The sequence below is a fragment of the Pan paniscus genome, chromosome X, assembly GCF_029289425.2.
Source record: "Pan paniscus chromosome X, NHGRI_mPanPan1-v2.0_pri, whole genome shotgun sequence".
Classification (NCBI taxonomy): domain Eukaryota; kingdom Metazoa; phylum Chordata; class Mammalia; order Primates; family Hominidae; genus Pan; species Pan paniscus.
This window is the reverse complement of record NC_073272.2, coordinates 1,057,371-1,063,982: the sequence shown is the minus strand read 5'-3', so window position 1 is coordinate 1,063,982 and position 6,612 is coordinate 1,057,371.

Genomic DNA, 6,612 nt, shown 5'->3' with positions numbered 1-6,612 from the left:
CCATTCATCTATGTATCTATCTGTCATCTATCTATCCATTCATTTACCTATGCTTCTTTTTTTTTTTTTTGAGACGGAGTCTCGCTCTGTCACCTAGCCTGTAGTGCAGTGGTGTGATCTCGGCTCACTGCAACCTCCGCCTCCCAGGTTCAACCCATTCTCCTGCCTCAGTATCCCAAGTAGCTGGGACTACAGGTGCCTGCCACCACACCCAGTTTTGTTTTTTGTTTTTTTTTTGTATTTTTAGTAGAGACGGGGTTTCACTGTGTTCGCCAGGATGGTCTCAATCTTCTGACCTCGTGATCCGCCTGCCTTGGCCTCCCAAAGTGCTGGGACTACAGGTGTGAGCCACCGCACCTGGCCCACATTTATCTATGTTTATCTATCTATCCATTCATCTATCTATCTGTCATCTATCCATTCATCTATGTTTCTATGTATCTATGATCTATCCATTCATCCATCTATCTATCCATTTATCCATTCATTTATCTATTATCTATGTACCCACTTATCATCTACCTACCCACTCATTGATCTACCTTTGTATCTATGTATCTACCTATCATGTATCTATCCATTTGCCTATCTATCTAGCTATCTATCTGTCATCTATCCATTCATTTATCTATATATCTATGTATGTATCTATCATCTATCTTTCCACTCATCCGTGTATCCATCTATTTATCCATTCATTTATCTATCTATCTATCATCTATTTATCTATCCATCCATCATCTATCTATGTACCCACTCATTCAGGTATGTATGTATGTATGTATGTATGTATCTATCTATCATTTATCTACCCACTTATCTATGTATCTATGTATCTACCTATCATCTATCTATTCGTCTATGTATCTAATCTATCTGTCATATCTATCCATTCATCTATGTATCTATCCATTTATCTATCATCTATCTATCCATCTGTCATATCTATCTGTCTATCTATGTCTATCTATCATTTATCTACCCACTTATGTATCATCTATTTACCCGCCTCTCATTCTTCTACCTTTGTATCTATCTACCTATAATCTATCTATTCATCTATCCATCTATTTAATCTGTCATATCTATCCATTCATCTATCCATTTATCTATCATCTATCCATCATCAATCTCTATCTACCCACTTATCTATCATCTATTTACTCATTCATCTATCTACCTTTGTATCTATGTATCTACCTATCGTCTATCATCTATCCATCTATCTATCTAATCTGTCACATCTATCCATTCATCTATGTATCTATGTATCTATCTATCCATTTATCTATCATCTATTTATCAATCTGTTATTTATCTATGTATCTAATCTATCTGTCATATCTACCCATTCATTCATCTATGTATCTGTGTATCTATATATCTATCATCTATCTATCTATCTATCTATCTATCGCTCTATGTAGCTATCTATCTATCTATCTATCTATCTATCTATCTATCTATCTATGTATCTATCGCTCTATGTATCTATCTATCTATCTATCTATCGCTCTATGTAGCTATGTATCTGTCTATATATCTGTCTGTCTATCTATCTATCTATCTATCTATCTATCTATCTATCTATCTATCTATCTATGGCAGCGATTTACAATCAGGAGTGATTTCACCCCCCCAGGGAACCCTTGGCAACCTCAGTGGAATTTTTGGTTGTCACAGCAAGAGCTGGGAGGGGCTACTGACATTTAGTGGGTGGAGGTCATGGACACTTCTCAGCATCCTATGAAGCATAACACAGCCCACATAACCAAGAATTCTCCAGCTAAAATCTCATGAGGGTAGAGGTCAAGAACCCCTGGGTAAGTGAGATGCCAAGGCTGGGTTTAGGGGCTTCTTCCTTTACGCCTGAAGGTCCTCAGTCCGAAAACCTTCCTGACCACAGAAATCAGCAGTTCTGCCTCTGCCCTTCCTTCCCCTCCACTTCCCTTTTCCTTTCCTTTTTTTTCTCTCTTTTTTTTTTCTTTTTTGTGAGATAGAGTCTCACTCTGTCATCTAGGCTGGAGTGCAGTGGCACGATCTTGGCTCACTGCAACCTCCACCTACTGGGTTCAAGCAATTCTCTTGTCTCAGCCTCCCAAGTAGCTGGGATTACAGGCACCTGCCACCACACCTGGCTAATTTTTGTATTTTTAGTAGAGACGGGGTTTCACCACATTGACCAGGCTGGTTTCAGACTCCTGACCTTGTGATCCGCCCACCTCGGCCTCCCAAAGTGCTGGGATTATAGGCGTGAGCCACCGTGCCTGGCTGCTTTTCTTTTCTTTTTGAGACGGAGTCTCACTCTGTTGCTCAGGCTGGAGTGCAGTGGCTCGATCTTGGCTCACTGCAAGCTCCGCCTCCTGGTTTCAAGTGATTCTCCTGCCTCAGCCTCCCAAGTAGCTGGGATTATAGGCGCCTGCCACTACACCAGGCTAATTTTTGTGTGTGTGTATTTTTAGTAGAGACGGGCTTTCACCATGTTGGCCAGGCTGGTCTCGAACTCCTGACCTCAGGTGATCCACCCACCTCGGGCTCCCAAAGTGCTGGCATTACAGGCATGAGCCACTGCATCCGGCCAACAAATGTATCTTGAATGAATGTTGAATGAAGCCAGTTCTGACACCTGTAGAAGCAGAACTCGTGGAGGGTCCTGGGCAGAGATGCTTCCTTTTTTTTTCTTTTCTTTTTTTTTTGACACGGAGTCTTGCTCTGTCACCAGGCTGGAATGCAGTGGTGCGATCTTGGCTCACTGCAACCTTCGCCTCCCGGGTTCAAGTGATTCTCCTGCCTCAACCTCCTGGGGAGCTGGGATTATAAGTGCATGCCACCACGCCCGGCTCATATTTGTATTTTTAGTGAAGACGGGGGTTCACCATGTTGGTCTCGAACTCCTGACCTCAGGTGATCCTCCCGCCTCAGCCTCCCAAAGTGCTGGGATTACAGGCACCCGCCATCACACCCAGCTAATGTTTGTATTTTCAGTAGAGACAGGGTTTCACTATGTTGTCCAGGCTGGTCTTGAACTCTTGGCCTCAGGTGATCCACCTGCCTCGTCCTCCCAAAGTATTGGGATTACAGGCGTGAGCCACTGCGCCCGGCCACTTCCCCTTTTCCCAGCACTCACCATGACCATGTCCAGGGCATACGTACTTATTTAAGCTTCGTCTCGTCCTACAGAACGCGTTCTTCACGAGGGCAGCAAGTCCTGTCTGTTTTTAGGCCAACCTCCTTTCTCTGTCTCTGCAGACTTGCCTACTTTGCATGCGACAGTATCTGCTGTCCAGCAGTAACAGTGGACGTTGATTGGGGGCTGAATTCAGAACGATGCTCAATGTTTTATGTATATTATCACTTTGTCTGTCTGAGCTAGGTGATATTATTGTCACCTCCCCAGTGCCTGGGAGATAACAGACCCTCAACAAATGTATCTTGAGTGAGTATCGAATGAAGCCATTTCTGTCAACTGTAGAAGCAGAAGTTGTGGAGAGTCCTGGGCAGAGATGCTTCTTTTTTTTTTTTTTTTTTTTTTTTGAGACAGAGTCTTGCCCTGTCACCAGGCTGGAATGCAGTGGTGCCATCTCGGCTCACTGCAACCTCCGCCTCCCGGGTTCCAGCGATTCTCCTGCCTCAGCCTCCCGAGCAGCTGGGATAACAGGTGCCCGCCACCATGCCCGGCTAATTTTTCTATTTTTAGTGGAGACAGGGTTTCATCATGTTGGTCTCTAACTCCAGAAGTCAGGTGATCCTCCCGCCTCAGCCTCCCAAAGTGCTGGGATTACAGGCACCTGCCACCACACCCGGCTGATTTTTGTATTTTTAGTAGAGACGGGGTTTCTCCATGTTGGCCAGGCTGGTCTTGAACTCCTGACCTCAGGTGATCCTCCCGCCTCGGCCTCGCAAAATGCTGGGATGACAGGCGTGAACCACTGAGCCCGGCAGGAGATGGTTCTTGAGGCTCACACTTCCTTCTTGTCCCCTACTCTCTACAGGGTTCCATGAGACATGGTATTCTGGTCAACGTTGTCATCTAACCTTTCACGCTGTATCATTATTTGGATTATTTTATCTCTTCCATGATGAACCATGGAGCTCAGAGCTCTCAATAATGAAAGCATTGGGCCGGGCGCAGTGGCTCATGCCCGTCATCCCAGCACTTTGGGAGGCCGAGGCGGGCGGATCACGAGGTCAGGAGATCGAGACCATCCTGGCTAATATGGTGAAACCCTGTCTGTACTAAAAATACAAAAATAAGCTGGGCGTGGTGGTAGGCGCCTGTAGTCCCAGCTACTCGGGAGGCTGAGGCAGGAGAATGGCATGAACCCTGAAGGTGGAGCTTGCAGTGAGCAGAGATCACACCACTGCACTCCAGCCTGGGTGACAGAGCAAGACTCCGTCTCAAAAAAACAAAAAACAAAAAAACAGAAAAACAAAAAAGTAGCCAGGTGTGGTGGCAGGTGCCTGTAATCCCAGCTACTCGGCAGGCTGAGGCAGGAGAACTGCTTGAACCAGAGAGGCAGAAGTTGCACTGAGCTGAGATTGCACCATTACACTCCAGCCTGGGCAGCAAGAGAAACTCCGTCTCAAAAAATAACCCCTCAAAAACAGAAAAACAAAAAATCAGCCAGGTGTGGTGGCAGGTGCCTGTTGCTTGAACCCAAGAGGCAGAAGTTGCAGTGAGCTGAGATTGCACCATTGCACTCTAGCCTGGGTGACAGAGGGAGACTCTCCACCTCAAAAATACATAAAACAAATGTTAGCGGTCTCAAACTGGTCACTCACGGTTAATCCGATCTTCCTGCCGTCAAGCAAAAGAACACCTAAAATTCTTTCAGTCACGTACTGGAGAAAGATCCTGCATTTGTGCTCTGAAAGTCCCCAAACCGCAACTCTAAACAGATCCCACAATCACTTCTGCTTTGCTTGTACGAAGGAGTGGTGGCAGCCAACAGGAATCACCTGCTCTGCCTGGCACACTTGTGTTTTGACCGCAAGGAATCTCCAGGCATGAGCCGAGATCTTTTAAGATGACATGTCTGTTCCAACCAGCTCTCTCCAGACTTTTATTTTATTTATTTATTTATTTATTTATATATTTTGAGACGGAGTCTCACTCTGTCACCCAGGCTGGAGTGCAGTGGCGCGTTCTCGGCTCACTGCAACCTCCGCCTCCTGGGTTCACGCCATTCTCCCGCCTCAGCCTCCTGAGTAGCTGGGAGTAGCTGGGGCTACAGGTGCCCACCACCACGCCCGGCTAATTTTTTTTTTGTATTTTTAGTAGAGACGGGGTTTCACCGTGTTGGCCAGGATGGTCTCGATCTCCTGACCTCATCCGCCCGCCTCGGCCTCCCAAAGTGCTGGGATGACAAGCGTGAGCCACCGTGCCCGGCCCAGACTTTTATTTTTTTTGAGACGGAGTCTTGCTCTGTCGCCCAGGCTGGAGTGCCGTGGCGCGATCTCGGCTCACTGCCAACTCCGCCTCCCGTGTTCACGCCATTCTCCTGCCTCAGCTTCCTGAGTAGTTGGCATAACAGGCACCCACCACCACGCCCGGCTAATTTTTGTATTTTTAGCAGAGACGGGGTTTCACCGTGTTGGCCAGGCTGGTCTCGAACTCCTGACCTCAGGGGATCCTCTGGCCTCGGCCTCCCAGAGTGCTGGGATGACAGGCGTGAGCCACCGCGCCTGGCCCTCTACAGTCTTAAACTGGGGCCCCATCTACCCAGCATATGCTACCATCACAGTGTTTGTGGTGTTACGAGGAGAATGCCTACAAGCTTGAGTCCCTTGGTCTGGGAAGCTGGTCAGCGGCGAAGGTGAACTCTGCGTTTGTCTGAAGACAGATGAACTATGAAATCTCTGGATGTCCAGCCCAGCTTGGGTGCAGAGTATATCACAGAACACTGACCACACAACTGCACACTCATCCACGAGTCTCATCGTTTAGCAGAGAGCAAGAATTCCGGGCTTAGAAAGTTAGCATGTCATTTTTTTTTTTCTTTTTTGAGACAGAGTCTCGCTCTGTCAACAAGGCTGGAGTGCAATGGCGTGACCTTGGCTCGCTGTAACCTCTGCCTCCTGGGTTCAAGCGATTCTCCCCATCTCAGCCTCCCGAGTAGCTGGGATTACAGGTGCCCACCACCACGCCCGGCTAATTTTTGTATTTTTTTTTTTTAGTAGAGATAGGGTTTCGCCATGTTGGCCAGGCTGCTCTGTGATATGCTTTCAAGCAAAGCTCAGGCCAGGTGCGGTGGCTCACGTCTATAATCCCAGCACTTTGAGAGGCTGAAGCGGGCCGATCACCTGAGGTCAGGAGTTTGAGACCAGCCTGGCCAACATGGTGAAACCCCCTCTCTACTAAAAATACAAAAATTAGCCAGGCGTGGTGGTGGGCGCCTGTAATCCCAGCTACTCAGGAGGCTGAGGCAGGAAAATCGCTTGAACCTGGGAGGTGGATGTTGCAGTGAGCCAAGATCGTGCCACTGCACTCCAGCCTCTGTGATGGGAGCAAGACTCCAACTCAAAAAAAAGAAAGGAAAAGAAAGGGAAAGGAAGGGGAGGTGGGGAGGAGGAGGGGAGGAGAGGGAAGGGGGAGGGAGAGGGGAGGGAGGA